The 11,625-nt window shown below is 40.5% G+C and overlaps 1 protein-coding gene across 4 annotated transcripts in view; it reads right to left on the reverse strand.

Annotated features, from left to right (window-relative positions):
- SESTD1 (SEC14 and spectrin domain containing 1) overlaps positions 1-11,384 on the reverse strand; it is a 51,459-nt gene extending 40,075 nt beyond the window's left edge. Inside the window, exons 1-3 of one of the 4 annotated variants that reach the window (XM_062578591.1) lie at positions 11,294-11,384; positions 8,823-8,875; positions 8,034-8,135 (exon numbers count right to left, since the gene is read on the reverse strand). The gene's annotated coding sequence lies outside the window, so the exon portion shown is untranslated. Of the gene's footprint in view, positions 1-8,033; positions 8,136-8,822; positions 8,876-10,703; positions 10,723-11,089; positions 11,108-11,293 lie in introns of those variants that run through there. The other 3 variants (XM_062578593.1, XM_062578592.1, XM_062578594.1) reach the window with 3 other exon arrangements.
- Between the last annotated feature and the right edge of the window lie 241 nt (positions 11,385-11,625).

Raw genomic sequence — 11,625 nt, forward strand, 5'->3', positions numbered from 1 at the left:
TGCCGGTAGAGGGAGCCTTGGTCATGCACACAGAGCTGGCAGCGCTGCACCTGAAGAAGGAAGGAAGGAAAAACCCATGATGGCATTATAGCTCAGCATGCATTTTGAAGAGATGAATTTACAAGTCACAAGGAACAAAGCAGGACCTCCTATATGAAAACAGAAGCCTGTAATGCCAACATGGGGAGAACAGGCACTTTGTGAATCATAACAGAGTTCTCATTTCAGCTGTGGGCTCATCTATCACAAGATATTCAAGCACATAAACACCTTATTTGGGGTATACAAAGATTTTAAACCCCTTCAGTATGAGAAAAGTCCAGCAGGAGAGTTAAATTTTGGATTCAGGTAAGTGTGTTTTGGTAATTTAACTGTTTTTAAAAAGCCTTTACAGGCTGGACTTATGGGAGACAATCACTAGACCATGAATTCTGATCTTACAAGCTGCTGCTGCTATTGCCCTATGGCCAATGTAAATGCAAGCCTGGAACCAGTTCAGATTTCTAAAGACTAAACCTGAAAGATAACAGTGGGAATTTGTCGGTCTTAAGGGAGAAAGAGAGGAACCTGAGGTCACCATAAATTGGAGCATCTATCACGTGTGATCCTACTCCTCACTTTCTTTTCGAAGTGACCCATTTCTCATACTTGCATGGATCAATCCATAAAAAATGGATTTTGCAAAGAAATACATGATTTTAGATATACCCTGATATCCATTTACAACCAAAAACAACTTAAAAAAAAAAAAACTCTATGGATATTGCTTCAGACTGTGAACTGAACTTCTCCGTATAAACACTTAAGTGATCATGCATACAAACACAATCTTCTTCTGTGGGGAAAAAAAGTTAATGGAATCAAAACTGTAAGCATTCTAGAAAAAAACAAGAACTTCAAAGAGAAAGCCTCAGAAAAAAAAAGGTATTCCTTTTCTTGTTAAAAAAAAGTGAATTTCATTATGAACCAAAAGTTTAATGATTATTTTTTGTGAAACAGAAATAGCATTTCAACAGCTTTGTACTGTCTCTCCTTATCCCAAAGTGTAATGCTTTGCAAAGTTCATTCCTACCCCTCCCATCAAAACCTCAATACTTCTGCCTTTTTTGGCAACTATATAACTCACCGGGACACAAACAGCAATTCCAGTTCTTTCAGAAACTGAGAGCACCAAGATAGCTTGCACTTGAGTACTCAAATAAGCATCCTATTAACACTTCTTGTATGCTTCAGACAAAAACGCTTTTTCAGGTTATTTGTTCCCTAAAACACAAAACTCAAGATAGCCATTCCTGTCTCTCTATTACAACCACACTTGAACTATCCCACAGAAACTACTTGAGAAAAAAAATGCCAAAGTTAAAATGCAGAACACGTACATAGTAACGACTTCACCTTCTCCTCAAGCTATATTTCAGAATTACTACAAATTGTTCTTCAGTATAATCAGTGAACACAGCATGAACATACACACACAGAAACTTCACTATCTTCATACCTTCACATAGGAACAAAAGTTTGTATAAACGTATTGACTCTAGGAAGCACTTATTTCTTTGCTGTTGGTAAAATACCAAGTTATATAATACTAAAGCACTGCCTGGCTTTCTGCCACAGTAGAAAACTGCTGTCCATCGATTAAAATAGTTCTTTTGTTCAATATTTCCTGGAAGCAAAGGAAATATTCTGTTCACTGAGTGGAGGGAACTGAGTCAGAACAATTACTGTTAATTTCAACCACCTATGCTTTGTCCCAGAAACTCCTAAAATTTTCAATCATCTCTTTTTTGTGAAAGTTTTGATGTATTCTGTCTACAGGGAAACTCTCATCAGCGCAAGTTATCAGAACATGTCAGAAAAATTTCAAATTTAAAAGGGATTTAATGCCCCTCACTATCTTCAACACTCCAGAGAATATCAGAATGAGTGAAATTACATTTAATTTTTCTATTGGCAAGAGAAACAATTTCAAGAGAGCTGCCCTTTACTTTCCACTGGAAGCTGTCAAGGGTATTTTACAAAAGTACACTGCTAAAAACCCAGATATTTAGTCCTATAAGTAAAACTGTAAAGTCATACTGTTCAGAGGAAGACAAAAGAACACACTCTTAAACTGGCCATCAAGTTCTCAATTTAAAATTAGGAAAGAATGATAAACTATGTGGCATCACTGTTTAGCTAAAAGAAACAGAATAAGTGTTTACTCATCAATAAAATAAAAGCATTTGGACCCATTAAAGAGAAAAGAAAAAAGCTACAGAAGAAAAGAAGCAGCAATGAAGAGAACAGATTTTACTTGAGGAAACCAAAGTACTTCAAAAATATTAGCTGCATTTCATCACTTTCAAAACAAAAGACATAAGTTTCATATGCTCAAATTTTACAAACATGAAACCAAGTTAAAGAGGTTTAATCAGTTTGCTGGAAATCAGAAGCAATCTAGAGTGCTGAATGCCCACCTCCAAGCTATTCAGCCAATTAAAATACCAAATGCCAAATTATAAAACTTGTGTTACCAGGAAGCATGCTAAATGTAGGAAATACATTAAAGAGCCATAAAGAACTCACTTTAAATGACTCGAGTTTTTCAGATAAGTTTTTTTTTTTTTTTTTTTAACATCAGTACAGTAATGTTCATCACCAACCACGTATTATTTTTTTTTTTGAAGACTTCTAGAGACGTGGCAAGACCAAGTCCACACAGAACATATGTATTTAAAAACCTAAACACTTGAAAGGTATTCCAAATGCCTAGAAGAATGCAAGCAAAAAAAAACCCAACCAACCAAACAGTTCCCACCACCCCCAAGCATAAGCCAATACCACATGTGAAGACAATTCTCTTAAATATATAATTAAATGTAATGGGAATAGGTGGGAACAGGCAACAGTAAACAAATCAGCTACAATTTTACAGAACAGATAAAATGTAAATACTATTTCATGCTGCATTCCACCATGGAGTCAAATCATGGCTACACAGGCTTTGTACCCTATTATTCCTAGGCTCTAGAAGACTAATTACATTCTTTTACCCAAAACAGTTTAAATTCCCTTAAAAAAAAAAAAAAAAGAAAAAAGAGAGAAAAGAAAAAGAAAAATACTATGTGCATAACATGTACAATTTCTGATGAATAAAATCGTATTGTATGCATTTGCTACTACACATCTTCAGTCCCATATAATAATAAAAAAATAAATAAATAAGAGCTGATGTCCAGACGCTATTTGGAAGAACAAGGAGAGGAAGAGAAGATGATGGACTTGCAATTGACTAGAGGACCAGGAGTGAGAAGCCTGAAGATGTTAGAGAGAACCTGACTCTGCAGTTAATGTGTGTTTTCTTCCTAAGTGATCCAGTTGGAACCATACCACCAAAACCATTAAAAACCAAAATGAATCCAGGCTCAAAGAGAATTAAGATAAAAATGATCATGCAAATTCTTAATACTTTCAGTACATGGAGCAAGATCTTTAAATGGATTGGTCTGTGTACAAACATCCACAGTAAGTTTCAAAGAATGAGTAGTTTCATCATTCTCTAATCGTATATCAGGCAGGAGATCATAGCTATTAAATACAGGACTAGAAAAAAAACTTGGTTTCCATTTCTTGTTCTGCTACGAAATACACATACGGCTTTCAGCAAGCCATTTATCCAGTTTAGTCTTCATTCAATCTCTCCATCTGTAAAATGGAGCGGTTATATATTAATTCCCTCTTTAAAAGAGTATTGTGATGTTTAATTCAGTAAGGTTTTTGAAGACTTGAGAAATTATAAGAAACTCTATAGATCTGCCTATAAATAACCAAGAAGCAGATGGGCAGCTACATTCAAAACTGTAGCAGCTTGCAAGTCCAGGCACAAACAATAGCACAAATAACAACAGACATTCTGAAATACTGGGAAAAAAAAAAAATCACATCATATATGCTGATTCCCCCCCACCATCAGCTTCTGAATTCACAGCCTTTAAAATTAACAGCTTCATTCCTTGAAGTCACCATGCAGGTTTCTTCAGATGCTAACCTCAATTCACAAGGCACAAAGTTCACTTGTCCCACTCAGAAATAGTATCTGTGTTCATAAGAAAGAAAAAGCTGAATAACAAATACATTTGTGTTCCTTCTTCCTTTGAAACCATCTTAGAGCTGTGGCAGAGAAGGCACATAGGTGTCACAAAGTCAGGGAGAACATACATAAAGGTATCTCCACGTTTGCTGGTACCCTAGAGTCATTTGAAAAACACACCAAACAAACAGGCCTGAAAAGCGGACAAAAGCTGTAAACATTGATTCATTGATTCAGTTTGTAATTAAAGAGCACACAGGCACTGAGTTACTCAGCTGCACAGTTTCAGAATAACAGTAAGGGCTGACAGACGAACAGACACTTAGGTACTCAAATGCAGATGACCAGTATGTTTTACTCTGTAACACAGAAGCTGTCAAGTTTATATGCTAGAACCCTTTAAGACCTTAAAAAAAAAAAAAGTAACTTCACACATTTAGAGAAGATCAGATTAACGTTTCAGCTTTTGAACTGCTTTGTTCAGTTATCAGCTGATTATTTTCCTTTCAATCAATAAACTATCAGTTAAAAAAGAGCATACTGAAGTTTTGTCGTGCCTGATTTTCAAATAGTACACAAAAAAAAAGTTCCCGATCTTCTACAATTACTTCATTCCAAAGGATTAAGCAAATAAAAATCACAGACCCTATAAATTTCATCAATAGGCAAGCTTGTTTAATTTTAGGGCAAAAAATCAAGCACATAGTATCATTTCCATTACACAAACAATTAATACTCTTATTCAGCAACTTGCGACAGCAGATGCACACATTGAAAAAAATGTGTCCAACCTCTGGTTAATACTTGGGTTAACAATGTGCTAAGCTATCATCCAAAGCATATGATCTCAGCCATACCAAACTGAAGCTTGGAAGCAGTACTCCATTTCTTCTTCCTCATTTTCAGCTGGATGCTTCAGTGTTAACTTATACACTGCATCTGTGAAGTACTTCTAATAGCAATTTAGAAGAAGCTTCTCCTGCTCACTTCTCCCAGAATGTTAAACAGAGGAAGTAGCTAAGTAAAAGATGAGTGGCAAAAGGAGTGATGAGTAATATAATGAATAGTGAGAGAGCAAATAGAGAATTAGTGATTAAGAAAGGTTATGCCATCAGAGAAGAAAAAGTCATTGTGTTTTAAGTTTTTACTTTGATCTCAGTTAACTATTCATCTCACAGCATGGAAGCCCTTTTCTTCTGCTTTACAGCAAATGCCAGAGGGAAAGAAGGAAGAGTGTCAAGCCCAGAAGCAACATAACTAAGAATTCACAACAACATTTGCATGTACAGCTATGAAACATGACACCTACACCTCAGTCCTTTTATACAAGAGCAGCAAGCACAGGACAGTCTGCAGCAATCAGCACTCTCACAAAGCATAGCACTTCTTTGGCTTCATCAAAGGTCCTGGCCACAGACAGCAGCTCTAAGCAGTCAGTTTTGCCCTAATCTAAAGAAACACACATGGAAGGCTGTAATGATGCTACAGCACATGATACACTAAAATGATAGTTTACTAAAGATTTCTAACCTTTTCAGCCTTGGGCCAAACCAAACACATATGTTATATGTTAAATTGCAGCAGTTTCCAGTCTCTCTAGTTGAGAACAGAAGAGAAAACAAGTCTCAGGTTTTGTATGTCTCCACATTTCTTTTCTGCCACATTCGCAGAAAGCGGCCTTGCTTACCTTTCTGCAGAACTATATAGCTTGCCCTTGCAGGCTGTTACCACAGGCAACAGCAGAGTCAGATCTACTTTCTTCCCTCTTGCAACATGCAGCCAGTACAGCATAAGCTGCAGTCATCTGGAACAGCCCCAACTCACATCAGAGCATAAAGTGACCACAAAATAAGCAACATGACGCAATTTGGGAGGTGGCTTCTTCCATCCCATTCTACATGGCAAAAGGTCAATTGAAATGCTATGTTCAAAGCAAAGCACAGACATTTTCTGTTCCTCATCACACTTCCATAACATCAATGAGAATCACAGGTTCAGCTCTTAAATTTTGACTTAAGAGTTTGGGGGAAGCAAGACAGAAATCACACAGCTTGTAAATCCTCACAGACACAGTGTCAGAATCACAGCCTGAAAAAACATCAAAGAATAGCAGAAATAAATGACACACTTCTTTCCCAGCTAATTCTACTGAAAAAGCCAACAGTCACAGAAACTTGCATTGAAGGTACTCGTTCTCACGAGTTCTTTAAAAAGTGACCAACAGTAGTTTATGATGAAAGATCACAGACAGCACCCATGTCTTCAATACTTCATAAAACTAACTAAATAGAGCGTAGGAGTACAGAAAGTGGACAATTCCAAGCCAGGAGTGGCCAAGTCAAGAATCAAAGTCAAAAGAAACAGCTGCACCGATGAGTGCAACTGTTGGCAGTCTGGAGCAAACAAAATAACTTTCCTCTGGGGTGCAAGATTAGAACTTCTTGTTCCTTTTACAACATTTACATAAGAGAACAATCAAGTTCTACAACCTCATAACAACACACGTAACAGCTTTGGCTACAATTGTGCATGGCTCAAACCCTCAGAAACATTTCAGTGCAAGAGGTCAGACCAATATAATGATACAAATGTATGGGAGCAAAAAGAAATGCACTTCTAAACTGTGTGGGGGAGGGAAAGGACTAGGGAAGATAAAAGTAGGGTGCGTAGATACAGTTGTAGTAAATACATCAAAGCAGTTATCATTTTCAGGTGGAAAACATGGACTAGAGGTAAGAAGAAAACAACTGAGAGCCTGACAGCCTTAACAAAAGCTGTTAAGGCTTAACAAAAGACTGCTTATAAGTCTAGAAGATCATGTTTTTGATACCTTACATTAAAAAAGTTTTCAGTTCAGAGTAAGATTTTGTGTGAACCTTGAAATATTCTGAACAATTCTAGACCTTTTTTTAATCATAATGGCTTCCTAGTTTTTCTTCCCCACTGCACAATCCATAAGGTAAACATAATAGGGACAATAATAAAAATCCCTGCATAGAGAATATGTAAATAATTTGAGAACTTTGCTAACCTTAATCAAACAGGCAAATTAAAACACATACATACATTCATATCATATATAATATATATATATATAAAGTATTTCAGAGTTAGGGCATAAATGGCTTGTTCATCTGTATTTTTAAGTTTCAAAATACTTCAGGATTACATAAATCTATATCATACAAAATAAAAATAACTTTGCTGCCCTTGAATTACCGCATGAGAGAGGAATACATCCTCCCCTAAATTGAATAGTTGTCTTTCCTTTGAATTTTGTGCTCATCTTAAAGATTCTGGACCTTTCTTCTCCAAGCCACAAGTTAAACTGGCTGTAACAGCCACCTGCAGTAGCCACAGCAACTGTCTCGCATCGTCTCAAACTAAAAGCTATAGCATTCCACTACCATATATAATAATATATGTTTCAGAAAATTTATATAAAAACAAGCCTACTAAACTGCTGCCTGGAGCATCTTACATAGAAGACACTCACATATTCTTCACTAATACAACTTATCGGGCTAGAGTAGAACGTAACATCAAAGAAATAACAAAGATTACATTAGCATGGAGAAAATGGACAACCCACATTCAGAAGGTACACTGATCAGAAAGAAAGCAACATTTTCACAAACACCAGAAATAGATAAGTATCAGTAGCTTACACCTATGCATTGTGTGTCCATCCTGACACTCTCCTTTAAGAGCAGCCATTTACTTTCTGACATTCAGTCATTTAGTGATCAAAATATCTCATTAGGTTAACATCAAATCCATTCATTTTATTTTTCCAACTTTTCTTTGTTTTATTTGGTCTGACCAAAAAACATTCTTCAAGAAATCTCTCTCAAATTCAACTCTGCCAACATCTTAAGAGTTTAGTTTGACTCTGAATTCTCACACACTTACTACAACTACCTCCCTTTAATCACTGCTTCTGTTAAGCTCTAAGTCCTACCTTCATCTCCTCTTAACTATTTAATTTCCTCCTTAATGGATTCTTTATGTCCCAGCATTCCAAACTTCAGCTTGTCCAAAATGCAGCAGCTCATCTTCTCACCTAGAAGCAGGAAAAACAATACTCCATATATTCATTTTCACTTGCTTCATTTTCACCTTATCTGGTTTAAATGTCTTGTAAGCAAAACCTCCCTTCAGAACCTCCCATTCTCTCTTAGTCTGAAGGGTAGAAAGCTTCACCAGTGGACTTTTCTGCATGCTCCCTCAACGTGGTCTCATGTCTTTTCTCTGCACAAACTTCTCACCACTGAGATCAGCAGTGATCTTCCTCAATGCTATTTAATTTTTTTCTTTCCTCATTCTCACTTACAATCACATCTCCCTCTTTAAACCAGAATTTGCAGATCTCTCATCAAACACTTGCTCATCCTCCGTGTGAGCCACCGTAACCAACACTACCTTATTCACAAGTTGTATCATTTTAGTGAGCTTGCTGTCTATGAATTAAGGTGTCTAAACCAAATTATATAACTTAATATGTCAAGCTTTGATTTTGCTACACAAGCTTTTAAAGATTTTACACAGTCACAAGACCAAACCCAAGTAACATGCCTAGGATAAACAAGACATGAGTTTGAATTACAGGTTAAATACATTTGTGCAACACTAGTTGCAAGGATATTGTCCAAGACACTGTATTCATCAGAACAAAAAAAAAAAAAAAAAAAAAAAAAAAAGCACGAAGATTTTAAAGATCTCGTTTCTGTAACAGATCAATCTTACTCACCATTTGCATTGGAATATGTTAAGGAGACAGGTTTGAGCTCTGGATCCTGGATTCTGAAAATTTAAGTGAAAGATGTGTTTCACCATATTTTTAGAAGCTAATACTTGATACGAAACTTAATTTCTTTGGAGACTGAAAACAAAGATGTATTATGAAGTTACATGATATGGGAGTCGATTCCATTACAGATTCACAAATACTTGTAAGCCAGGCACTCGAGTTGAGTGGGACAACAGGAATCCCGTATCTTCCACCAAAACATATGGTAGACATCAACATTGTTTATAATTAGCAGGCAATGCTCCTGAGGCAGCACCGGAAGCAGTGGGAAAGCAACAAGAACCAGAGTCTTTGTAGTATGCTTTCAACCAGAGGTAAGTCTTTTTGGTGAAAAGAAAGAGATATTCTTACAAACTAAATGAATCACTACTGTAAGATTTTTTTTTTTTTAATTTTAAATTTAAAATGTAAGTAGTTCTCTTCTGTATTAGGAGATACAGGATTAGCGTCAATTGAAAAAACTCAGCTAATGCTTTAAGACACACATGTAACCTTGACCAAATCCCACCCATTAGAGGAAACACAAGAACACAAATTTGTGTTGAATGTTTTACAGGTGAAGCCAAGAACCTAAACATACTTCCTAGGTTTCACATTTACTGAAATGCAGCAGTAATTACAGCAACTTCTCAAAGCAGGCTTTAAATTTAAGAGTGTTATGTTACCAGATCTCTTGTGGTCAGGTAAATAAAATAGCACCCTCCAAAAGATGAAGAGAAGGCAAGGGTACACACCTGCAGATCAGCCGAAGAGCATCAATTGCTCAAGACAGTTTGAGCAGAGCGGGGTGGTGGAAATCTTGTGACAATGTCATTTCTTACCCCTACTATTCCTAACATATTCCTGAAGGAGGCTTCGTCTACTTCATCAGAAGCTAACTATTAGAAGTATTCCATGTTTCCTTACCCACTCAGCCGCTGGGGAAAAAAGCATTCCTCTTCATCCTCTATCCCTAAGGATATGTGACAATCATAGAGCACTATGTTGAAGTTTACCACCACTGCATTTAGTTTCTCTTCTGTAAGTACCTTCAGTTCTTGTCCCTACTATTGCTCCTGAAGCAAACCTGACCTTCATCTTTGACTCTTTTTTTTTCCTTTCATGTTGGAAAACATAAAATACAGTTCGTTTCCTCTGTTTGAGTAAGCTTCACAGAGAAATATAACTCCAAAGCTAATTTAAAATTATTGTCTATATAATTCAAAAAGACATCATGATATCAGCTCCTAAATTAAATACAAATATATTGTCTTAAAAATAAATACAATAAATATTTTCATGCTGTATATTTTTTCTTGACTTCTGACTCTAGGGAAAGTGCTAGTACAGATCACTCAGCATCAAATAAAATATCAACTATTATCATGTTACTTTAGGAAAAACAATTGGCCATGGCAGCTTTCCAGGATTCTCCAAGAAACAGCAATCTACAATGTAAAAAATGTGTGCAACACTGGAAAATCCATCATTAAAGACCTCCGTCATCACCTACAGCTTCTTCTTCCAAGGAGCAAAGCATGATCAGCACCCTGACGGCAAGCACCAGGCCTCCCTGACCCAGCCTTAGTTCTACTGCGGTCCACCTCCCCCCTCCTCTCCTCATTACACATCTGCTTAGCGCAGACAATGTGACTAATAAAAAGACAACGTGACTTTACGGAAACATGTGAATTCAGGAAATGCGAGCCCTCACCGGGGCGCAAGCCCACCAGCGCAGCTGTTGCTGCAGCCGCGTTCATTGTGTGCTGTGCTACCTTGGCAGACAATACCAGGGAGCGGGGACGGGGAGGGCGGCAAGGAGAGCAAGCAGTGCTTCCTCACCGCCGCGCATTTCCACGAGCGCACAGAGCCGCTCAGCCGTCAGGACAATGCCACACCGAAAGCGCAGACAAACAGTATTTTCCTCGGGAGGAAGAGCGACGAAGGGACAAGTGCGAGAGCACCCGCTAACGCGGCTCCACGCCAGCGCTGCCGACTTTGCTCACCGGAGGAGGGAAAGCGAAAAACAAAGAGCCACCGCGATTCCCCCCGCCGCGACGGCGGCCTCCCCCCGGCCCGGACGCGCTGCCCGAGCGCAGAGCCCCCCGCGCACCCTCCTCCCGCGCCGCCCGGGGCAGCGCAAGGGCGCGACCGCGCAACGGCCCCCCAGACCCACCGCGCTCGCCAGCCGCCCCCCAACCCCCGCCGCCGCCTCCAGACGCCCCGACCTGTTGCGCCGGCAGCCGCGGCCGCCGCCCGCCCTGCGCGGGCAGCCGAGGGGCGCTGCCGCCAGGCCCGGCCGCCGCCGCCGCCCCGCTGCCCGCTCCCCGCCCGCGGCTGCCCCGCGCCGCGCCGCGCCGCGAACAAAGCGCGGCCAGGCCGCAGGGCTGCGCCCGCCCCCGCCGCGGCAGAGCCCCTCGGCCGCCGCTCACCCGCCCGTGGCGCTCCGGCTGCCCGGCGGCGCGGAGCGGGGCGGCGCCGCCACCCGACCGCGCTGCGGCGACCGCGCTGCGCCGCCTCGCTCCCGGCGGCGGCTCGCGGCCCTTCCCGTCGGCAAGGAGACAGCGAGCGCTGCGGGCCGCCTCCCGCCGCGGCCCTCGCCTCAGCGCCCGCCCGCGGGGCGCGGCCGCACGGAGCCCCGCCCCGCGCCCCGGGGGCACCGCGCCTGCGCCGCCGCCCGGCAGGGGGCGCCCGCGCCGCCCCCGGGAAACCCGCCGCGCCGGCAGGGGGCGCCCGCGCCGCCCCCCGCCCCGGGGGAACCCGC

Source organism: Rhea pennata, chromosome 6, assembly GCF_028389875.1.
Source record: "Rhea pennata isolate bPtePen1 chromosome 6, bPtePen1.pri, whole genome shotgun sequence".
Taxonomy (NCBI): Eukaryota; Metazoa; Chordata; class Aves; order Rheiformes; family Rheidae; genus Rhea; species Rhea pennata.